Source organism: Protopterus annectens, chromosome 6.part0 (genome assembly GCF_019279795.1).
Source record: "Protopterus annectens isolate FY-2018-M chromosome 6.part0, PAN1.0, whole genome shotgun sequence".
Classification (NCBI taxonomy): Eukaryota; Metazoa; Chordata; order Ceratodontiformes; family Protopteridae; genus Protopterus; species Protopterus annectens.
The window spans coordinates 388024177-388049770 of record NC_056737.1 but is presented as its reverse complement, the minus strand read 5'-3'; the positions used below and the strand labels follow the sequence as shown (position 1 = coordinate 388049770).

The following is a 25594-nucleotide window of genomic DNA, read 5'->3' as shown; positions in this document are numbered from 1 at the left end:
TAGTGCCTCAGGCCAGATTTTGCATGAGGGTCTTGCAGTTTAGTGATCGGTGCTTTACTGACTGATGCACTTTCCCATTTGCCTCACCAAAGTTTGCAGACAACTTATTCAATTGGTACTGGACTCCCTCTAGTCTCCCAAGGTCACCCTTTTATTCTTCTGCTCCCCTCTCAGGTTATAGTGACTAAGGACACTTCCCATCAGGGTGGGGTGAAGGGCATTTCATGGGAATGACAGTCCAAGGCATGTGGTTCTCCTCAGAAGGTTGTGTTCACATCAGTGTCTTGGAGATGAGGGAGGTCCTGTTGGTGTTGCAGGCTTTTCAGGACTCCCACCCCAGGGGTGTTCTTTTGATCCAGACAGACCGGCACATGTTGGTGGTGTAGTACATCAACAAACCAGGGGAAAAGCATTTTTGCTGACTGTGTAGAAAAGCTAGGTTGGGGTTTGGTGTAATGAATTAGGTTTTTACCTTGCAGTCATAAGGTACAGGGTTTGATTCTCACCTTACAGTGGAAATTAGCTTGGCTTAAAATGGCCCACAAGGGCAGCTAGCCTAGTATTTGCTTATGAACATTTGAGGATTTGGCAGTGGGTAGTGTCTTCCCATGTTTGTTTTTTGTGGCAAACAGGTCCATTGTTCTCTGTTATGACTGGTCTGTCAGTCATGCAGTGGCAGATCTCATTTTCAACCACTGGTGCCAGCCATGCTGTGACCTATTAGACACCCGCTACAACTCCAAGTGCAGCAGCTGCATCACCCTGATTCTCCAGGAGGGGGGAGTCTCTAAGGGAAACGCTGTTCAGCTGTTGGCCCAGAGGTCATCTGCATGCTTATCCTCCTCTCATACCAATGTTTCTGCAAAAAGAAATGTGGTGCAAGCGAAAGTGATCCTCATTTTTTCCCTTTTAGCCTTGACAGTTATGGTTTCCTTATCTCTAGCCTCATTTGATGCACCTGCCTTAGGTGCTGGATTCCATTCAAGACATTGCCTGCACCAGTCTGACATGCCTCACCCCAGACATAGCAGCCATGAAATTAACCACGATTGAAGTTGTTGTCTTCATTTGCTCTTCAACCTGTGGGAACACTGTTCCGGGATGGATCCGACTCAGCTGCATTTCTCCAGCATCTAATCTGAGCTCTAAGCTTCTCCCTTACTCATAATGCTCCTGTCTCCTTCCTCCCTTCAGATCTCATTTGCCACACTTGTGTAAGCATCGTGCTCCATTTGCTCTAAGCTATTTTGGGTAAGTGTGTTTAAATTTATGCCTTAGATCTTTCTATGTAAAAAAATATTTCTTTCTGTCTTTCCCCATCACCTCCCCTTCCACATTTTATGCCAGTTAAGTAAAAAAAAAAACATGCTGTTCTTTCTCTAGGAGTGTGTGTGAATGTGTTTTTTTTTTTTCTTCAGTTTGGGCCTCTCTGTCTCTTGATTATGTCAGAGACTCCCAAAACTGGGTTACGCAAATGCGGAGTTTGGCCATAAGTTTTCTCCAGCTGACTACCACACTCCATGCATTGATTGTCTAAGGGTTGCCCATCTTGATTCCTCCTACTTGATCTGCATGGGGTTCAATCCCGTGCATTGATCGACAGGAGGAATAAACTTATTCTGAAGGGCCTTCTCCCTCCACCTACCACAGGAGCCCAGGCCACCCTGTCTACTTCTACCCTGGCTGCTACTTCTATCTCCGCCCCGGCCTCTGGGACTCACCCTTCAGCTAAGAGGACTGGGGATGGGGATAAACACAAGCACAGAGACGGGCCAAGGAAATGGTCCCCCATGTGCTGTTCTTCAGCAGAGCCATCAGTCAAGCTCAGCTCGGCTCCGAGTATTGGCTCTCCCCTACTCCATTCCTCTTGTTTCTCCCTAGAGCCAGAGGTGCCTCGGAACCATGGGTTGGCATCACCTCACCGCCTCTCTAGACCGGTGTTGGTGGCCTCTTCCTCCAGATCTACCCACAGCCTTTCCAAAGCCGAGGTGGACAGGATGATGCAGAGATTCATTCACACCCAGATACAGATAGGAGTCTCGCTTGCCTCCTCTCCCTCACGAGCGGGGGGTATGCAGTCCACCTTTATCCGATTACTCCTTCTCTGATCTAACCCCTGGTTTCAGGTTCCTCTGATCCGAGGACCCTCGGTGTCGAGGTGTCGACACCAATGGTACCTGGTACCTCAATGACAGCTGTTACCTTGAAGAGGTTGGATCTGATGAGCTTGGATCTGTCTGGCTGTCGGAGCCGGATCCAATGGGATGGTTTTGGATCCAGGTTTTTTGGCGCAGAGACTTCCAATCAGAGGCCCAGAGCCTGGAGGTTTGGCAATGGCTCCCCTATTAATTGAGTGGATTATGGACCTGTCCGTAGCCCCTACTGAGGTGGTTCGTTCTCCTCCTGCCTTTGATGTGGCGGAGAGGGTTTTCTCGATCCCATTGAGACCCTTGATGATGATGTCCTCAGAACTGTCCTGGCTTCCTCTGTTTCTTGTCCTGATTCTACCATCCTGCTGCCTCAGGGACAGCCTGCTGCTGCCTCTCCGTCTCAGGGAGCTCAAACACAGGAGCAACTGGATGTTTTCGAGTCCTACCCAGAGACCCCTTTCCCTCAGGAAGATTCCTTGAAAACGTACGTGTAAAAGGAGGCAGTTAGATTCCCCATCTGAATCTCTCATGGAGGGGACAGACATGGAGGAAGGGGAGGGTTCCCCACTCACCCCCAGAGAATGTCTCATTTGGAGACCTCATGGAGATCCTGCGACAGTGCTGGGCGTGGTCTGCCCAAAAACCCAATCCCTGATGAGTCTGTGTTCCTGGAGGTGTTTGCCGCAGGACTCTCTACTTCCTGGGTGTCCCCTCCCGCGGATCTTCTGGTGGATCTTAGCTCAACACAGTGGAGCCTATCTCCAAGCACCCCGATAAGGTCCTCAACACCCCCACAGACAAACTACATTGGTCAGTGGGACTCCCTGTCGATGCCTTGGTGGTGGCAGCGGCCACTAAGAAGGAGCTCGCACAGGAGAGCTTCTATGGTCCATCCTCTGGACTGAGAGTCTGTGACTTCAGACCATTTTGGGAAGTGGGCCTATGCTTCAGCCACGTTCTCTGTACGTGTGCTGAACTGTATGGCACAAGTCATTAGGATTCAGTGAGACCTGGTGAAAGGAGGTCACCAAGTCTACCTCAGGGTCCATGTCGGCGGAGGGGTAAGAAGGTTTTCTCCTCTCGAATGGTCACCCTCATCTCTATTGCCATTACCTGTATGCGGCTTCTCTTTCATGCTATCGAGGGCACCTCTAGAGCTGCCAGAGCAGGCGTTGCCATCAGACGTCTCACGTGGCTCTGACTTTGTACCTTCTCAGAGTTCTTAAAGGTGTTTTATAGAAATGCCCCATATGATGGTTCCATACTCATTGGAAAGACAATACATGACATACTGGTCCAGAGTGAGGAGGACAGGATCGCTTCTCAACCCTCAATGATCCTTCTCCAGGAATCTGCGGGGGGGTGAAGAAGATGTGGTTCCAGAAGTCTCACTGTTATTCCCAGGACACTCGGGACTCACCCACCCCCAGAGGTAGAGAGAGATTTGACAGATGCTGCCCTCGTGGCAGAGGGGGCCCAAGGAGCCAAGGGTCTTGAGATTCATTCTCGGACAGGCCCATGCAGCAGCCTTGAATGGTTGCCCATGTACTCGTCTCTGGAGGCAGTCGGGGGTAGAATATCGCTACACCCAACAGCCTGGGAGCCAATTACCGACAGTCAGTGGGTGTTGTGAATCATATCCAGAGGATATTCAGTCTCCTTTGGTCAAAGGCCAATTCAGGTCAAGTCCCTCCCTGATGTTCCACCCGCACAAAGGGAGGCAACAGCACAGGAAATTTCCCAACTGCTAGAAAAAAAGAGTCATTCAGCCCATCCCCCCCCCCCCCCAGACCAGTCCAGATTAGGCATCTATTCCAGGTACTTTTTGGTGCGAAAGAAAACTGGGGACTTGAGGCCAATTCTGGATCTCTCTACCATGAATCTCTCAGTTGCCAAGACAAAATTCTGGATTGTCGCACTCCACTCTGTCCTGCCCTTCTAGCAGGAGAACAATGTTCTCAGTAGACCTTCAAGATGCGTACAGTCACATCAAAATGGACAGATGCTGTCTGAGGTTTCCCTACTTCTGGCTAGGGACCAGTCATTACCACTTCAGAGCACTACCCTTTAGTCTCACCACAATCCCCAGGGTGTTCACCAAAGTGATGGTGGTAGTAGCAGCTCACTTGCAGCTGCAGAACTTCCAGTTCTTCCCTTGCCTGGAAGATTGGCTCCTCTCCATTCCCTCTAGGCATCAACTCTGCCATGACCGGGACATTTTCATCAAAACCACCCACCAGTTGGGCATCACCATCAATCTCAACAAATCTCTGTTACAGCCGGTTCAAGTTCTGGATTTCATTGGACCCCGGTTGGACACCATTCAGACCAAGGCTTTCCTGACACTCAACAGGCTTCACTCCCTCAAACATCATGTCTTGCAGTTAGTTTTAAGGGAAACTGGGTCCATGGTGGTAATGATTACCCTCATCCCCACAGCTTGGTTACACATGAGGGTGCTTCAGTGGACTCTGGCAGTCCAGTGGTCCTTTCTGGATCTACCACTGTCACATCCCAATCGTCTATCTCGGGCATGCAAAGATTCTCTTCTTTGGTGGATGCAGTCCCTAAAACTTCCTTGCAGTTGCCCGTTTATTCTCCCCACTCCTCTGACCACGGACGCCTCCATACTTGTTCGGGGGGTATTGCTTGGGACGGACAGTTCAAGGCACATGGTCTTCCCTGGAGACCCAGTTATATATCAGCATCCTAGAGATGTGGGCAGTGCTATTGGATTTGCAAGTTCTTCTTGCCCATCTTCCCCTAGGAATGATTGCCATCCAGACAGACATTATGTCGTTAGTCTGGTATATCAACAAACAGGGTGGAACCAGGTCTTATCCCCTTTGTCGTGAAGCCATGAGATTGTGGGAGTGGGTAATCTCCACAGGCCTTTTTCTGGTGGCAACTCGCATTCTGGGGAGATCCAGCATTCTAGCAGACAGACTAAGCAGGTCTATCATGACGTCTTGCCTTATGAGTGGCCTTTGAATCCTTCAGTAGTGAATCAGATCTTTATAAAGTGGTGTCAGTCTTGATGCGATCTGTTCGCCTCTCCTTCCAATGCGAAGTGCAGCAAGGTTTTCACTCTAAACCCCTCTCTGGGGTAGGCCCCAGAGACACTCTAGTTCATGCTTGGCTCTCCGGTCTTCTCTGTGCTTATCCTCATTTTCCCCTTATTTCAAAACTGATCCAGAAAGCTGAATGGCTGGGAGTTCAATCATCCTCATTGCTCCCTTCTGGCCTCTCCAAGTATGGTTCCCTTATTTGTGGTCTCATGTAGTCTGTCCTCCCTGGACGTTGGATTTGGTTCCAGATCTGATCTCACATCCCTCAGGGAACCCACATCCAAATCTGGCCAGGCTGAAGCTCACTGCTTGGTTGCTCCAGTTTACATGATCATTAGGACTCCTGGGTTAACTTCTCCGGTTAAGAAGATTTTGGTAGTGGCTCATAGATCTTCCACAAGGAAGGTTTATTCCAGAAAGTGGAAGCGTTTCTCAATTTGGGCAGCTCAACGGGATTTGAATACGTTTACTGCTCCGGTTCCTTTTGTCTTGGAGTTTCTGGCAGGCATTTTTCGGCAAGTTGCCAATTTCTCACCAGTTAAGAGTTCAATTGGCAGCTATTTCTAGTTTCCACATAGGGGATCATTCAGCTTCTCTAGCCTCTTCCAAGCTCTGCAAAGCATTTCTGAACGGTACCTTTCTTCTTAGGCCACCGATCAAAAACCCTATGCCTTCTTGGGACCTTACTCTGATCCTTCAAGCCTTGGTTTCTTCCCCCTTTGGACTTGCTGCTTCAGCAGATCTACAATTCCTGTCTTGGAAGACATCCTTCCTGATTGCTATTACTTCAACTAAAAGGGTGTCAGACGTCAGTCCTTATCCATTAAGCCCACCTACATGATCTTCCATAAAGACATAATTTTTTTGCACACTAATCCTTCCTTTCTGCCTAAAGTGGCCTCAGAATCAAATATCAGTCAGATTATCAACCTCATTGTCTTCTTTCTGAACCTTCAGAATAAGGGAGAATATAAATTGCACTTGCTTGGATATTCATAGACTATTACATTTTTACTTCACAGAACAAAGGCCTTCTGCAAGTCTGATCAACTCTGTTTCCTATTCTAAGCCTTTGCTACAGAAGCCTGTATCTAAGATCACCATTGCTCGTTGGATTTCTCAGTGTATACTCTTGGTGGATTCAACCACAGGAGTGCCTCTGCCAGGTCCTCTTAAGGTGCATTCTACTAGGTCTATGGCTACGTCAGCCGCGTTTTGGTGCAGCATTTCCTTGGATGACATTTGCTGTGCAGCTACTTGGGCATCTTCATATGCCTTCATCTCCCATTATAAATTAGATCTTCTCTCCAGATGTAGGCCATCCATTGGCTCCACCATGTTATGGAATATCCTTCCATGAAAGGCCTCCAAGGTGTCTGGTAGCTGGGGACTCTGTTCCACAGGTTGAAGAGCAAATGAAGACAGCAACTTCATTTAAAGAAATTATGTACTCACCATAACGTTCCATCTGAGTTGTTGCTCTTCATTTGTCTTCAACTGTCTCTCCCTCCTTCCTCCTGCCTTATATGGGCTTTGTGGTTGTCTGGCTGGATAAGACATGGCCCTTTCCTTGGCATAAATGGGTACTTCTGTTGATACTATGTGAGTGTTCTGGTGTCGGGGGGGGTAAGACATTGTGTCCGGTTGGGTTGCAGCAAACTCGATCTGAAGGAATGAAGGAGACTGGCATTATCGGTAGGGGAGGAGCTTGGAGCTTGTTTCAGATGATGGAGAAATGCAGCCAAGTCGGATCCATCCCAGATCCATGTTCCGACAGGTTGAAGACAAATGAAGAGCAGTAACTCAGATAGAATGTTATGGTGAGTACACAGCTTCTTTTTTTTCCATTTCCCATGATGGCCAGACAGTCCAGGTTCTTATTGCATAAACTGACATCCTCTCAAAAACCCTAAACTTGGAAAGTTTCTAAAAGCAAATGGAAGAGATTTTCTCTATGGGCATCTAGCAAGGGATATAGACCCTTTTTTGACCCATCTGCCTGTTATTTTAAATTTTTTAGCTGGCCTCTTTCATGATGGAGCTATCTTTTCTAACATTAAAGTTTAAATGACTGCCATTTCTAATTTCCACGCGAGAGCAAAACAGTTTCCCATTGCTTTTTTGAAATTCTCCAAAGCTTTTTCTAAGGGGTACCTTTCTTCTTCACCCCCCTAGGATTTTCCATTGCTTCTTTGAAGTTGTCTAGAGCTGTTCTAAGGGGTACCTTTCATCTTTACCCTCTCCTTTAAGAGATCCTTTTCCACCATGGAAAGTTACCATTTCACTTCAGCCTTTGACAGAGATCCCCTTTTGAACCAGCTGCAACCACATATTTAAAGTATCTTTCTTGGAAGACACTTTTCCTGGTTAATATCACTTCCACATGATAAACAAAGAACCACCCAAGAAATACGATAAAACCACACAAGTACTATAAAACTATGACATCAGCCTGAAAGGATGTAACTGCCATGAAATATGTCCAAAAATGTTTATTAACCCCAAGATTAAGCACTTTCGTCAGGGTATAAGCAAAATTTCATCAGAATCTAATAAAAAGTTCACTGTCACAGTTAAATCCCCCTCTCAAAAGAGAAGATCACATTTTCTAAAAGCACCAGTGATTTGCTAATGCACTTCAGTTAAGTTGTTTGCATTTTAAAATTGAGCAGTTGTTAAATACTTAACTCATTTATGTTCCATACAAAAAATTAATACTTTTAACATTTTAATTGTATAACTCATTAAAAATATGTATGTATAAAGCAAATTCAGATGTGAAATAAACACTCCAAACAACTTAAACCAGATAAGACCGTAACCTTAAAATACTCGCTATAGACAAACTTTCATTAAGACTAGTGGAGGTGTGCACTTTAAGTCTGATCTGCCAAGTTAATTCTTTGGCTTCTATCAAGTCAGCTCAAGGACCCCCCCTCCCTTAGGATCTTTTTCGACCATATCTACCCCAGAAAATAGGAAATTGTGTGCTGGGAACTTGGAAATATGCTTAAACAAAGCATTGTTCTGATTTTTCTGTATTTCTTAAAACTGTTCATAAACATGGTCTCTGAATTTGCTGGGTTTTGCCCACATAGAATCAATTACGTTCCTTACACTGGGCAGTATAAATCAAGCCCAGTGAATTTACAGGTACAATGAAAAGTTGTTCGAACTGTCCTGTTAATAATAATAGCATCCTTCTTCAATAGGTATTTACATTGAGAACAGAAACCACTTTTGAAGGTACCTATTGTTTGTTGCTAAGTTTATGTGGAACATTCTTATTGAATTCCCAAGTAGTATTTAATAGATTTTACTTTTCTGAAAACAACACATGGTTCACTACCCAAAATATCAAAAAGATTATCAAAACATGAAAAAATCCTCCAATTTTTTTTTTTTTTTTTGAGAAGCCATATGATATTCAAGTGTTCCACAGTGAAAGTTGTAACAAATGAATGTTAAAATTCCTTGTTTTCAGAATTATTAGTGCCACTGATGTTCTTCATGTTTCACTGTTGCAGTCATCACACTTGGGTTATCCCTGCCAGGGTAGCCCTCAGTCGGCCCGAATACCAGAGGCTTAGTATTTCTGCTTCAGTTGCTGTCGCTCCAGGACTGACGTCAGGTCGTCGGTGGTATAAAACAGGCAGCCGACACCATTACATCAGTCTTTCTTGCCGAGGAGGCCGACTCAGAAGCAGTTCGCACGAGTGACGGTCGGCTGCTACCTGAGTTTTTCATTTACGAATTGAAGTTGAAGTCTTCTAAAGCTAAGTACCTGTCAAAGGAAAAAACTTCAAAGACCAATTCACATTAGGTTCAAGCAAGGCACCCTTTATTACTTGCAGCAAGGAGACAAATGTCATGAAACTTAGAGATATTCATTTCTGTTTATGCTATGAGAAAGTATGCAGCTGCTAGAAGCATTGATAAAGAAAACAATAGATGCTTGAAAGTTTAAACCATAGTCAGCATTACTTGTACCAAGGTGCTGAAAGCATGCATGGAGGCACAAGGTTTGTCTGAATTACTGGTGATTAGTATGTTATTCTTATACAGTTCTCTTCCTGTCACACAGAAAATGTTACTATTCTATTGCTGACGTAGTTAGACAGCTTTCTGTATGTTCTACAGAAAATGTTACTAGCCTTATTGCTGACTAAGTTAGATTATCTGCTGTTTTGCAAAACATTTTGAGAAAAACAACCTGGCCTTGGGCTTATTTTAGCCCATTTTAACTTTTCAATTCTTCAATTGTACTGTTCTAATACATGTGTTACATTTTGTCTAGATTCAAGGTACATTTCTAGCTTTGGTACAAGTAATGCTGACTATGGTTTAAACTTTCAAGCATCTATTGTTTTCTTTATCAATGCTTCTAGCAGCTGCATACTTTCTCATAGCATAAGCAGAAATGAATATCTCTTTAAGTTTCATGACATTAGCAGAAATGAAATGTCTCTTGTTATTTTCATGACATTAGCAGAAATGAAATGCTTCTTGTTAAGTTTCTAATAGCTGTGCAAATTCATGCAGTGTGAACAGAATAAATGTATTAACCCTTTTAAACCTTGAATGCATATACTATTACACATTTTTCTAACATTTCCCCCCTTTTAATACATTTATTCTACTTTCAAGATAAGCATAAACAGTTTTTTCTTCCGCTAACCTCTTCCTACTCAGGATTTGCAGTTAAGAGAGTCATTCAATTTAAACTTATGAAAGCATTTTCAGTTTTTTTAGCAATTCTTCAAGTTCAGCACCTTGGTATAAGGTTTGTGAAACTGAAATGTCTATAAAGTCTTTAATCAGTCTTTTTATGCAGGGGATGCAGCAGCACACACATACCACCAGTAGGATTATTCCTACACAGATGGCAATTAGAATGTTCATCAGGATACTGCCCCACCCCCAAACAATTTCTGGAAAAAGTCCGTCAATGGATTTGGTCCTGGTTTGGTCATGGCTGACACCTGCTGAATTACCTCAAGATGGTTGTGTCTCGTGTTTGTGGTTAGGAATATATGAACAGCACTCCTCCTGGATTAAAGCGCATGTACCTCCTCTCGCCGCTAGGGTGAAGTCAAGAGCCATGTGATTTTGAAGCACCACTGTTCTCATGGCAGTCAGTTCATCAGTCACTAGTTCTAGGGCAGAAAAGGTTGCATTGCTCATTATTTTGAGAAGCATAGACAAATTTTTCTTAGTTCCCAGATTGATTTTGTTGCTCCATATGCTGGCAGTACACCTGCCCACGATGTAACATTATCACTCAAGTCCATATGTGACAGTCCATTTTTCCCTAAGCCCACAGCATGATGGTTTTTCCAGTGCACATTGATTTGCCCCACTGGATTGACAGGCTTCTTGATTTCTCGAACATTCCGAATTTTCCCTTGAGGTAAAACTGCTGTGTGTCATATGGCCGGAACCAGGTACCCCAAAAAACAACTGCCAGTCCTATTCTCAGGTAACCATTTATATGCTTTCCTACCACATACAAAGTAACAATCTTCTACTTTGGTAGTAACTTTACTATGCCCTGGCTCTGCATGAAACATTTTTTTGTCGATTATAGACAGTTGTCTATAGAGGTCAGCATTATGTTTTACTTCACCAATTGTCCTATGCATCAGTTCAACAAATGAATCATAGCTTGTGTTGCAATAGGATCCAATGTTATCAGGTTTAGTGTAGCATCTATAGGGAACAGTCGCATTGCAATTGCTCCAACCCACCTGAACTGTATCATTCTTGTAAAAACACACAGTTCCCTTCTGTCGAACAGACAAGTGCAATGCTACTTTATCTTGTGATGTGACATCTGATGTATCATAAATTAAGTTTTCCCAGGTCTTGTTGGCTCCTAGGGGAACTGAAGTTAACAGTAACTCTCCATATGCTGTTGGCAAAGCTGTGCAAATCCAGCAATTTGAAACATGAAAAGGTCTCAGCATACACATATTTGATTGCCTTGTAAGTGTTAAAGTTCGGGTGCCACTCTGCACGCTTGTTTAGTTCAATTTGTGTGGCTGGGAAAAGGAATGGCCACAACAAAAAGATTATTGTCACTAGTACAGTCAACAGGATGATTATGCAATACTTTTGAGGAAATGGTTGCTCTGCATTTCTGTTTTCTCTGACTCTTCCAGGTAGGTCTATTTGGATCTTAGTGGATTCCGTCATCTTGGACACGTGCTCTTACTCTCTGTCCTAATAGGACCTTCAGCACCGATGGTTTCTTCACTGGGGTTAAGACGGATCAGTCCTATTGATCTGACCCCCCTTTGTAGCCAGACTTTGTGCTGTGGGCCCCGATGGAGAGGTAAGATTTTTGTCCAACTCAAAGTTCTTAACCAGCTTGCAGTGCGTCAGGTGTATCCACGAAGCTCATTCTGCTATCATGACTGCAGTGGGTGTCGAAAGAAGCACCTGGTAGGGACCTTCCCACCTTGGTGATGACCAATTCTTCCTCTTGATGTTTTTGATCCACACCCAATCTCCGGGCGTCACTGCCACTTCTGAGGTCTCGGTTTGTTTTCTATCTGAAACAGAATTTGACTGCAACAGATGTTTAGAACTCAACCTTTTCATATATTCAGCTAGTGTGAAATCTACTTCCTGGTCTGATGACATGAGAAGTTTCCACTGGGGTGTATAATAAGCCCTTCCAAATAATTTTTCAAAAGGAGTCAATCCTTTTGCTGTAGGGACAGTTCTCATGCTCAACAGTGCCAGGGGCAAACAGTATAACCAGTTTTTTTCCTGTCTCAGCTGTTAATTTTCTCAATTTGTTTTTTAGTATACCATTATGCCTTTCAACTAGCCCTGCAGATTGTGGATGGTATGCACAATGATTTTTTAAAGAAATACCAAAATGCTTTCTCAACTGCTGTATGGTTTGATTTACAAAGTGTGTACCATTGTCACTGTAGATCCTTTCCAGAATACCAAACCTAGGAATGATTTCCTTGACAAGTACCTTTGCCACTGTAGCTGCATCTGGATTTTTGGTTGGAAAGGCTTCCACTCATCTGGAAAACATATCTACAATGACAAGACAATACTTCTTATTTTCACATTTGTTCAATTCTATGAAATCCATACAGATAGTGTGAAACGGATATGGTGGTGTAGGGAAATACCCTTGCTTGGGCTTTATCGCCCCTTATGCATGATGTTTGTTACAAATCTGACACATCAAACTAAATTTTTTAGAGTAGTTTGTAAATCCATACGTTGTGAACACCTGGTTTACCAGCTGTACCATCCCCCCTGTTGAGACATGGCACTGCCCATGGCTCAACAAAGCTGCATATCGAAATAAATTAGAGGGTAATATCGTTTTTTCTTCTCTAGAGATGTACAGCCCCTTTTCGAGGATTGCTCCTCATTTTATCCATCATTGTTTTTCAGCTTGTGTAGTGAGTGTCTGCATTGTTTTTAACATATCTAAATCTAAAATCTCAGAGGGTTGTAATTCCTCATTTAAAAGAAATACTTCTGTGGCTGCATTACCTTTTGAAATCCTATCTTGTTGCTTGGTGTGAGCTGTGCATTTACAAATGGCTACTTTCTGAGGTAACTGAATAGATTCTAAAAGATTTGAAATAAACTGTGCATGATTTATAGGTTTGCCACTAGATGTTATCATTCCCCGGTTTTTCCACTGTTGCGCAAAAACATGTACAGTAGAAAAAGCATACTGGCTATCAGTAAAAATATTTACACATTTACCCTTTGCTACGGTACATGCCCATGTCAGTGTAATCAATTCTGCTGCCTGTGCAGATAAGATGTGTGGTAAAGGTTTTGCTTCTATAATCCCAGTATCAGAAACTACTGCATATCCTACTAGGTTCTGTCCTGCAGGACCCCTTCTGCATGAGCCATCCACATAGTATGTCACCTCGGCATCATCCAAGGGGACATCCGTGAGATCTTTTCTAGGTAGTGTCTTTTGCTCAATTACCTGCAGGCAGCGGTGTGGTGTGCCATCTGCAGGGATCGGGAGCAGAGTAGAAGTGTTTAAAGTCGTGCAGCTCTCAATTGTCATATGAGGTTGGCTCAACAATATAGTCATACAGGAAAGATGCTTAGCAGGGGAAAGATATGCCACCTTTTCTTGTAGTAAAATAATCGCGACTGCATGAGGTACTCTCAAAGTGAGAGGGTGGAACAAAACTACTGAGGCTGAAGCCTCTACTGCCATTGCAGCTGCAACTACTGCTTGTACACAGTGAGGTAAGGATCGTGCCACTGGGTCTAGTTGTGATGAATAGTAAGCAATGGGGCGTTGCTTATCCCCATGATGTTGTGTTAATACTGATGTCATGTAACCCTGCTTACAATCTACAGTTTGGAAAAAAGCGTTTATGGTAGTTTGGCAATCCCAGAACTAATGAGGATGCTATTAACTGCTTTCGTTTTCAGAAAGCAGATTCTGCCTCTGGTGTCCATTGTAACAAATCCTGCGCTGCCATAGGCTTCTTATATATAAGGTCAGTCAGAGGTGCAGATGCCAATGCATAGTTTGGAATCAAGCTCCGGCAAAAATTGGTTGTACCCAGGAAGGACACAATTTCCTTCCTGGTAGTGGGTTTTGGTGCTTGCAAAATTGCTATTTTTCTGTCCTCATCTAATGTTCTACCTTCCTTGGATATTACATATCCCAGGTATTTGACTTGTTTTTTCCAAAGCTGCAGTTTACTTTTATTTACCTTATGTTCTTCAGCGGCTAAAAATCGTAGAAGTGCTATGGTATCTTCTCTACATTCCTGCTGGGTGGGGGCTGCCAGCAAAATGTCATCAACATAAAGTAAAATCTGACTGCCTCTTGGTGGGGTGAATCCCGCCAAGTTGCTTGCCATTTCTTGTGAGAATATTGTTGGACTTTCACAATATCCCTGTGGTAGTCACGTATATGTATACATTTTCCCCTGAAATGTGAATGCAAACCAATACTGGCTATCAGGGTGTATCGGTATCGAAAAGAGCGCATTGCTGATGTCTACCACAGAAAAATACTTCTGTTGAGGTTTCAAATCATTCAACAGGGTGTGTGGGTTTTGCACCGTAGGTGCTCTTGGTATTACTGCATCATTTACAGCTTGTAAATCTTGGACCATACGCCATTCTCCATTAGCCTTCTTAACTGGAAATAAGGGTGTGTTACATGGTGAATCGGGAGATTTTACTAGTATCCCTGCTTTAAGTAAGGCTGCTATAATAGGATTTATCCCTGCCTCTGCATCTTTTCTTAAGGGATACTGTCTTTTTTGTGGTCTGAATGCTGATTTTGGCGTGATAGTAACTGGTCCCGCTGTACGAATGAGTCCTACATCTAATTTTCCTGTTGACCAGAGGGTCTCTGGTATATTTTGTAAGGCATTTTCTTCCTCCTTTAACAGGAGTATCAATCAGCTGTCCTCGCTAGACTGCAAGTGCACAGCTGGGTTGGTCTGAGTTATCCAGTTCAACTTCTGTATTTGTATTCCCTGTTCTGACAGTTCTAGCTCTGTCTGTTTCTCCCATCTCGTGACTTTTTCTCCTGGGTCTGCCCATTCTATATTTCTGTTTTTTGTTATGCTAACATGTGGTAATCGATGAGATTTATAAAGTGCAAAGAACTCCTGGGGCAATGAACAGCTGGCTACACTGTTACCTTCTGTGTCCCAGTACAGGTTACACAATACTAATCTGTTTGCATGATTTTTAAATAATTCTTGCTCATATTCTTTATCAGGTCCTGGTGTGTTACAATAATACAGGGTACAGTGCAACAGATGTTGCTTATCAATGTCAAGGGAGGGGAACTTGCTGATGGCTACATTCATTAACTCTTTGGTCACAGTCCCTGGACCAGTTGTAACCAAGTCCTGGCTGTACCAATAAAACATTTCACCCTCTGATTGCACTGTAAAACTATCAATTTGTCGCTGTGCTTCCATACCCTGCATGGTTGGGACTACTGCTATACCAAATAGCTGCATGAGGTCTCTGCCCAAGAGGTTTACTGGGCATTTTGCAGAAACAACAATTTTGCTTTTTTGTGTCAATCCTGAAACTGGATCAGTTATTGCAATGTTATGGGAGAGAGGCTCCCGTTACAGCTGTCCATTAGCTGCTTTGACCAGTATGTAATCAGGTGACTCTGTGTTTTCTGGCATTTTGGAGGGATGTGTCAGGGTTCATGATGCTCCTGAGTCACACAAGAATTTGACTTCCCTCCCTTCTACCAAGAGTGTAACTTCTGGTTTCGTGTTCGCTAAATAGAGCTCCAAGCTCAATAAAGCTAGGTCTAATATTTCATTTTCTTTATTGTCACTAACTTCCTGCACTTCCTCTATTCCCTGTATCACATTCTCATTTGTCCTTTCTTCGCTAGCCCCTTCTAGTGATTCCTGACTATCATATAGTCAGTCCTCACCCTCCTTGTCTTCCGTTGTTGCCTTCTTATTTTTCTTGCAATCCCTTGCCAAATGTCCCTTTTTACCGCATTTAAAACTCTCCCCTTTTCTTCCGCCCTTCAAAGTCCTCTGATCGTTGATCAGATTGTTTGTTTACCTGTGCGTTTTTCTTGCCTTTTTTTCCCGGACTGTACTACATAAACTTCTGCTCCATCTTCTATAGAAAATACTTGAGCTTTTTTTCTTTTTGCTATTAAAATGCCTTTCGGCATGCCTAGCATATTCAAGTAATGATTGTAACCTGCTTGTACGATAGTCTACCATATGTTTTGTAATAAAACTGCTTGTAGGTGCAATACTATCCTTTAGAAATGCATTCTTTAACTGCTGTTTATATCGGGAATCTTGTGTTTGATCTTCAGGAACCTGCATTCCACAGTGGTTATTAAAACACTCTAACAATCTGGCATAGTACTGGTCAATTGTTTCACCTTCTTGTTGGATGCATTGATTAATGCAAGTCCAGTCTGCCCTAGATTTCCATTTTTCAGAGATGCGATCTGTAAGACCTTTTACTCTCGTGTCTAATTCTGCGCTGCTATGTGGGAGGGGTCTTTGTGCAGCATCAAGGGGATTCCAGTTCCCACTAATCATGTACCAATCTGGCCCTACAATCTGTCTAACTACTTTTTCTATCTCTTCTCCGTTTAAGTTTTATAACTCAACCTCATTCCTTGTAAATCTTCTGAGAATTTTCTAAAATTAACCTTTGGATGGGGAATTCCCTCAGTGGCTTTCCGGATATCTTCCAGAGTCCAAGGTCTATATACTAAGATAGTTGGGTCCTGATTGTCTTGACCTGCCTGAGGATTGGGTACTTCTATAAGTGGGCATATTTCTTCTTCTTCACTTATAGATTGTGAATTCTTGACCATTTGCCATAACTCGATGCCTTCTTCTGAATTACCTGCCTTTGTTCGGGACCTGGTCCCGATGGGATCTCTAATTTTAATCCGTTTTAGTTTCATAATATCTCTATCTTCAGTGACTACAGGATATCGTGGGGGTGGACTAACCTGTTCACTTGCTTCATATTCTGGTAAGGGAGGCGGCGGTGCTGATGCTGTTACTAAGTTATTGTCCTCCTTATCTAAAACATTGCTTTTGAATTTTTGTTCTTTTGTTCCCTATGGTTTACTTCCTCAAGCCACCTGTGTGCCTGAGGAATTCCTAATCGACGTTGCTTTTTTACCCGACCTTTGGAATCTGTTTTGAGCTGCTTGATAAGTTTGATAAGCGAGGAGTTTTCTAATTTTCCGTTGAATTCATATTTATTAACCCATTTTGAATAATATCTAATATTGTCGGTGCGCTGCAACTGCATATATTTTGCGTCTTCTGTTAAAGGTGGATTTGGGGTCTTTTTGTGCAATTATTACCCATTTTGTTCTACCCTTTGATCGTTACGTAACTTCTCTTAATTTTTTTAACGTGGTACCACGGATTTTGTTATAGTCTCTTCAGAATGACTGCCTACTTATTCTGTTTCTCCTGAACTATGACAAGACAGTAATCCTTTTTGTCCCTGACTTGTAAGAAAAATACAGTCTGACAAAAACAATACACATCTAGTCTCTGATCTAAAACAGAAAACAGAAAAAAGTAGATTCACCTTACCTGAGCCCATGTGATTGATCACCAATTCGCGGAAACCCGTCCTTCAGTCACAGATCAGAAAGTGGCTGGCCTCATTTGTACAACAATTCTGCCGGAGGACTTTCCATATAAGAAGAACCAATTTGGTTTCTTCCCCATACTGTTTCAACCACCTTGCCGTCTGATCCGAGGTGGAGAGAGGGTTCCGGTCCGAAGGACCAATCTGTCAAAGGACAAAACTTCAAAGACCAATTCACGTTAGGTTCAAGCAAGGCACCCTTTATTACTTGCAGCAAGGAGACAAAGCATGTAGGCACAAGGTTTGTCTGAATTACTGGTGATTAGTATGTTATTCTTAGTTCTCTTTCTGTCACACAGAAAAATGTTACTATTCTATTGCTGACTTAGACACCGCTTTCTGTATGTTCTACAGAAAATGTTACTAGCCTTATTGCTGACTAAGTTAGATTATCTGCTGTTTTACAAAACATTTTGAGAAAAACAACCTGGCCTTGGACTTATTTTAGCCCATTTTAACTTTTCAGTTCTTCAATTGTACTGTTCTAATACATGTGTTATATTTTGTCTAGATTCAAGGTACATTTCTAGCTTTGGTACAAGTAATGCTGACTATGGTTTAAACTTTCAAGCATCTATTGTTTTTTTAGCAATGCTTCTAGCAGCTACATACTTTCTCATAGCATAAGCAGAAATTAATATCTCTTTAAGTTTCATGACATTAGCAGAAATGAAATGTCTCTTATTTTCATGACATTAGCAGAAATGAAATGCTTCTTGTTAAGTTTCTAATAGCTGTGCAGATTCATGCAGTGCGAACAGAATAAATATATTAACCCTTTTAAACCTCGAATGCTTATACTATTACACATTTTTCTAACAGTACCCCATCGGGGATCCTTTTTTCTTGCTCTAACAGATGTCAGAAAAAGTTAACAACTGTCTTGCCTGTGGAAAGCAAATACCACACTGAGACTTTCATTCTTACTGCATCACCTGTTTAGGCCCAGACCACGATGTCCCCCACTGTCGCTTTTGTACTTTATTCAACGCCAGAACTATACGTTGTTGGGCCCTTATTGTAGCTAGATATTTTCGCACTCATTCCTCTTATTCCGATTTTGGCTTTGGTAACCTATCTTCCAAAAAAAGTAAGGATACAGACAGAGACAGACCACACAGGTCCAAAACTGACAACAATGCTTCGTTAAGCTAGTCGTCAGCTCTCCAGTCCTCAGTGAAGCACTTTTGCAGCCCCTGATGCCTGCTTCTGTGGATACACAGTAACTTAGACCTTTTCGGAGTCCGGTATGCCGCGAGACTCTTCTTCAACTAAGGATCCTGTGGATGTCTCTACCTTGGATGGGTCCGGAGCCGCTGAGCAGGCATCGGCTTCCAAGAATGTACTTTGCACTACCGATACTTGACACAGACAGACAACTTCTTTCGTGTCTTCAGTTCTTTCAAAAACTACCAAGTTTCTAAGGCCCAGGGTACGAACCACACCCAAAAAAAACGACGACCCAAGCTCAGGCACCTGCTTTCTTGCCTCAGTCTCAAATGCTTAAAATAGCAGAAGACCTTATAATGCTTATCAGGGAAAACCAGGCCTACCCCCTTCCAAAAGAAAGAGACTTGTCCCCAGTAGTTTTATCTGAACAGGAGTCTGATGACTCTGATGCATCTGAATATGAAGATATGCTGCTCCTCTCTGCTTATGAGGATTCTGATGCAGAGGAGTCCATCCCTTCAGCCTCTCCACCCGAGGATTTTTCCTTTGGCGAAATCATACATACTTTAAGGGGCATTTCCAATGGGAATGTCAGGACTATCCTCAGAAGACTTAGGGAATTCTTAGATCTTCCACAGCACAGACCTCTGGCCATTCCTCCTGTCCTGGATGTTGTGGATGATGTTTTTATGGAATCCAGTTTGACCCCTGACAACCCTCCCTCCTGCTCCCAGGAAACCTGACAGGTATTATAGAGTCCCTGACTCTCACAAATCTCTCTTCAAAAATCCTACTGCTGACCCAGAGGTCATCTCTCAAGGACCTAAAGGAATCAAAGCAACTTCAGCTAAGAATTCCACCCCCTAAGATAAGGATTCCCGAGCATTAGACAGATGGGGTAAAAAAGTATACACCTCTGCTACTCTTGCTGTTAGAGCATTAAATTGTCAGTTCCATATGCTGAAATATCAGCAACATATCATGGAGCTCCTCCAACAAAAATGTCTTCTTTCCCTGCTTGTGCAGAAAATAGAGTTACAAGAGTTAATGCATTCTGCAAGTCAGGTAACTAAGCACACCTTACAATGTGGTTTTGACGCCCTAGAAACATCTTGCAGGGCAGCAGTCACTGGTTCTGTCCTTGGGAGGCATGCTTGGCTTAAGGAACAGACCTTGCCAGACCATGTCAAATCCAAATTATTGGATGCACCCTTGCACAAAGGCAACTTATTTGGCACCAAGGCAGAAGAGGTCTTAAAAATGCAAAATCTATGCGGACAGTTAAAGACTTCCTACAGGTCCAGCCACCGAGGTTCAGTAGGCATTGCCCATTCAAGCACTGGTCCTTCCTTCCCCCTCCAGGTCAGCTCAGCCCAGCCCAGACCCAGAGGAAGCAGACCACCCAAATAACAGCCCCAGGGAATGCAGAGATCTAAGCAATGGAGTTCCTCCTCTTCAAACCAGGGAGTGCAAAGCCACCCCCTTATGGTAAGAGCGCACAATGACTTTACACTTCCACCCCCTTTCCCTGCCCACCTGCTCTTGCCCCTAGGAGGAAAACTCTCCTTCCATGCAAAGAACTGAGCCACCATTACCAGCGACCACTGGGTCCTCAACATAGTGTCCCAAGGATACAAATTTTATTTCCACACTTTGCCAACTCCAAAAGGGTTCCCAGATCTTCCCCCAAACCAGTGGGCAAAGGCCAAAAAGCAAGTCCTTTCTCTGCTCTCTGTGGGCAATAGAGCATGTATCTGTAGAACAGATAGGCCAAGGTTTCTACTCCAGTCTTTTCCTGGTACCCAGAAAAGAGGGCACATGGCGCCCCATCCTCTATCTATCCATTCTAAACACCTTTCTCTTGATACCGAAATTCAAAATGCTCACCCTCCAGCAGCTTCTACCTGTGTTTTCCAAAGATGTTTGGTTAGCCACCCTAGACATAAAAGAGGCCTACCTACACATCCCAGTAAGGAAATCATGCAGGAAATACCTACGGTTCAGGGCGGGATCACTGCACTTTCAGTTCTCTGAGCTTCCCTTTGGCTTATCCACTGCTCCCAGAGTTTTCACAAAAATGTCTGGCTCCCGCCATTGCTTTTTCCAGACAAAGAAATATTTAAATTTACCCATAATTAGACGACTGCCTGATTCAGGCAGACAGTCAGGAAAAGCTGCTAAAGCACCTGACCTTTCTAAAAGACCTACTGACCTCCCTGGGGTATACTATTAATGAAAAGAAATCCAAACTAGTTCCCACACAAAAAATTGTATTCCTGGGAGCAAGACTGGACACAGCATCCCAGATGGCATTCCTTACTGCATCAAAACAAGCTTACCTGACAGCCTACTTCTCTCAGCTAGTCACCAGGACCCAGTTAACCGCAAGGAAATTCCTGCAAGTTCTAGGGTTCATGGCTTCTTACATTCTACTCATTCCATATGCCAGACTGCATATAGGAAACTACAGTGGTACCTAAAAAGCCTTTGGTGTCAACACTCTCAAGACCTGGAAACTCTTATATGATACCTTGTCTAAGGAAAGATTTTCTTTGGTGGGCAGCAGCATGCTACCACAACAAGGGACTTCCCTTCTCACAACCACACACTGCCCTTGACCCTCACCATAGATGCATCAGACTATGCCTGTGGTGCACACCTGGACGGCAGGTGCATTCAGGGCCAATGCAGCCCAAATCAAATTCATCTCCACATCAACCAAAAAGAGATGGTAGCTGTTCAGCATGCCCTGACAGCTTTCAGACCCCAACTATCCCCTGGGCCTCTACTGATCAGAACATACCAAACCACAGTAATGTGGTATATCAACAAGCAAAGAAGGACTCACTCTTATGCTCTGTGGAGGCTCGCCATGACCTTTTGGCACACAGCCTCAGCTGTGCAACTACACCTGTTAGCTCAATTCCTGCCAGGCTGTCTCTGGCAGACAGCTTGAGCAGAAACCTGCTAGACCCACACGAGTGGCAGCTAGACCAAAGAACCTTCACCCTTGTAACCCAGAAATGGGGCATCCCGAAGGTCGACCTCGTTGCCTCACACTCCAATCATCAGCTCAGCAAATTCTGCACCAGGGAACCTCACAGCAAGGCCTGGAAAAGTGGATGCACTATCCTTCCAGTGGGTAGACCTATCTGTCTATGCATTTCCCCCTCTACCACTCATTTCAAGGGTACTGCTACCACTCATTTCAAGGGTACTGCTCAAAATAAGGGAGGAAAATCCGAGGGCAATCCTGATTGCCCCAGACTGGCCATGCCAGCACTGGTACCCAATGCTGTGCAGCTTGTCACCCCTGCCACCATGGCACCTACCTCAAGATCCCAACAGGGGAATGGAGAATTCATGCATTCCCAATTGCAGACGTCAGTCTGGCATCCTGGCTTATTCCCTGACCTTTCCTCAAGCTGCCAGTCTAAGCAAGCAAGTTCTAGATGTGATACGTGAGGCCTGACGCCCCAGCACTAGAAAATTTTATGGTGACAAGTGGAAAAGGTTTTGCACCTGGATCCAGGCTAAGGAAGCTGGAACGGCACAGCCGTCCCTACCTGTCATCCTGGATTACCTGGCAGACGACCTACACAGAGGTCTGTCCTTCTCTTTTATTAAAATTCATGCCTCTGCCATCTCTGTTCATTTCAACACAGAGCCACCTCTTTTCTCGCACCCTGTCATCAAACAGATGTTCTTCGTGTTTCACTGTTGCAGTCGTTACATTTGGGTTATCTGCAGGTACCTCTCAGTCGGCCTGATTAACAAAGTCTTGGGTCCTGCTTTGGTTGCTGTCCCTTCTTCCATGACGTCCGGTCATCAGGGGTATAAAACATGCAGCCGACGCCAATGCATCAGTCTTTCTTGTCGTGCGTTGCCCAAAGCAGAAGCAGTTTGCAAGTGCCGGTCGGCCAACTCCTGAAATTTTCGTTTTTGAGTTTCAGAACCAAAGTCTTCAACTAAAGCCAAGTACCCCATTGGGGAAACTTTTTTCTTGCTCCTTACCGATGTCAGTAAAAGTTAATAATTGCATTACTTGTGGAAAGCAAATACCTCATAAAGATTTTCATTCATACTGTATTCCTTGCCTTGGCCCTGACCACTACGTACCTTGCTGTCGGTTTTGTGTTTTATTTAATCAGCGCACTATCTGTCATCAATATATTTTCACCTCTAAATATTTCGGTTCTCGGTTTACTTATCCTGAAATGTTGTCGGTTAGCCATTCGACTACCGGGATTTCGAAAAAATGCAAAGATAAAGACAGAAACAGGCCGCCAAGGTTCAAAACTGCTGCCGATGCTTCTCCTAAGCCAGTCGCCAGTTCGCCGGTACTCAGTGAGGCACTTTCGCAGCCCCTGATACCCGCTACTTCTGATTCGCAGGCCTCTACTGAGACCCATTCGGAGTCCGGTATGCCGCGAGATGCTTCAACTATGGAACCCACGGATGTCTCTACCTTGGATGGGTCTGGAGCCGCTGTGCAGTCACCGGCTTCTGAGGGTGTATTCAGGCCTACAGACTTGCATATTAAACCAACGTCTCCTTCTTCACTTAGGCCTAAATCTCGAACCATGCCTAAAAACCTGATGCTCAGGCCTCTATGTCTTAAAAACAAATGATAAAAATGGCTAAAGATCTAATCACTCTAATCAGGGGTAGCCAATCCCCCCTTTCTAAGAGGCCTACGACTGAAGTTGTTTATGAATCTTCTGACCAGGATTTTGTTTTTTCTGATTCTTCTGATGATCTGGATTTGCTCTTATCTACTTATATGGATTCTGATGCAGAGGACTCCATTCCCACTGCTTCCCCTCCAGAGGATTTTTCTTTTGGGGAAACCTTACATACTCTAAGGGAGCATTTCCACTGGGAAAGCCTGGATTTTTCTGATTCAGAAAAGAGGCTTAGGGATTTCTTACTCCTACGTCAGCATAGGCCTTTAGCTATTCCTCCTGTACTAGACATTGTTGATGATGCTTTTTCGGAATCAGTTTGTTCCCTGATTCCTTGCCTGCTGCTCCCAGAAAACCTGACATACTGCAGGATCCCCGAGTCACACAAGTTCCTTTTTAAAAATCCTATTGCGGATCCAGAGACTATTGCTTAAACAGAAAAAGATGCTGATTCCTGACTGTGTCAAAAATAAAGAATTACAGGATTTAATGCATTCTGCTGAACAAGTTAGAAAACATACTTTGCAGTGTGGTTTTGATTCATTAGAGGCCTCTTGCAGGGCTGCTGTTACTGGGTCTGTGCTCAGAAGGCATGCTTGGCTAAAGGAGCCATCTTTGCCTGATCATGTTAAAGCTAAATTGTTGGATGCTCCCTTAAATCAGGACCACCTGTTTGGCAACAAGGCTGAGGAACTTCTTAAAAAGATGGAAGATAAAGCTAAATCTATGCAAACTGTTAAAGGTTTCTTATAAGTTCAGCCTCCTAGATTTAGTAGGCACTGGCCCTCTAAGAATTGGTCCTTTCCAGCCCCTTCCAAGTCTTCTCAAGCCAAACCCAGACACAGCAAAAACCCCAGGTTTTAGTCCCAGGGGACACACAGGACTAAGCAGTGGGGGGCCTCCACTTCCAAATCTGGGAGTAGTGAGAGACCCCCCCCCCTATGGTAAACTGTCTCAATTACTTCCTTTTAAAATTTCCAAGCACTTATCAACTGACTGCCCCTTTGGGGGGAAAGGTTGCTCTTCATGCAAAGAACTGGGAACTCAATACCCAGGGCAAATGGGTTTTAAATATTATTGTCTCAGGGATGCAGATTTCACTTCCACATGTTGCCAACACCAAGCGGGTGGCTGGACCTACCCCCAAGTCAGTGGGCAGAGGTCCAAAAACAAGTACTTTCTCTCTCTTAAGCATGTGGGCTATTCAACTGGTACCAGAAGAGGAAAAGGGACAAGGTTTCTTCTCAAGCCTTTTCCTGGTACCCAGAAAAGACAATTCATGGCATCCTATCCTGGATCTGTCTACTCTAAACACCTTTTTGGATATTCCAAAATTCAAGATGCTGACTGTTCACCAATTACTTCCTATGCTGGGCAAAGATGCATGGTAAGCAACACTAGATTTAAAAGAAGCATGCCTGCACATCCCAATCAGGGAATCTACTCAGCACAGATCCTCGTGGTGGCCAGCAGAGTAATCCAGGCTTCAGAGAGCTAAAAAAGCGACTTTACCTGATTTAAGTATATTTTTTGTGGCTTTCCACTTCTAATTACCTAGCGACTGTATTTCGCCTGCTTACTGATACATTGTATTTGTTTTTCTGCATTTATTCTGTTATTGCACTTGAAATCTCATTTTGTTACTTTTAAAATCTGTAATTGTTGCAAATTGTTTCTGTAGGCTGTGATAGCCGATTTATAGCATTTAAAAGTGTCTACTGTATCTGTTTCTGCTTGTTTCTGGAAGAAAAAAATATATATATATATCTCTTGTTTTTCACGCCTTACTGAGCTAGAGTAGTCCAGTTTCAGAGTTGCTGATCCCTGGACTTTGTAGTTCCTGTTACTGATTCTTTGCCTAATTTGGAAGTAGGAAGTTCCCTTGCTTACCAGTGGGAGTGGGAAGCATTGAGCTGCCTGTTGGTCCAGTTTTGTGAGGTTTCAGCCAGTAACTTGTAGTCTATTGGTCGTTTTGGGCCAGTTCCTAGCTTTTTTCAGCCCCCTGATATAAAACACGCTAAACGCGCGTTTTCCAGCTTGTACCTACTCAGCACAGATCCTCGTGGTGGCCAGCAGAGTAATCCAGCTTCAGAGAGCTAAAAAAGCGACTTTACCTGATTTAAGTATATTTTTTGTGGCTTTCCACTTCTAATTACCTAGCAACTGTATTTCGCCTGCTTACTGATACATTGTATTTGTTTTTCTACATTTATTCTGTTATTGCACTTGAAATCTCATTTTGTTACTTTTAAAATCTGTAATTGTTGCAAATTGTTTCTGTAGGCTGTGATAGCCGATTTATAGCATTTATAAGTGTCTACTGTATCTGTTTCTGCTTGTTTCTGAAAAAAAAAATATATATATATCT

The 25594-nt window shown here is 43.6% G+C and overlaps 1 protein-coding gene across 7 annotated transcripts in view; it reads left to right on the top strand.

The window, feature by feature from the left end:
* Positions 1–25594, top strand: part of RALGAPA1 (Ral GTPase activating protein catalytic subunit alpha 1) — a 5382632-nt gene that overhangs the window by 3654114 nt on the left and 1702924 nt on the right. The gene's annotated exons all lie outside the window — the stretch shown is intronic.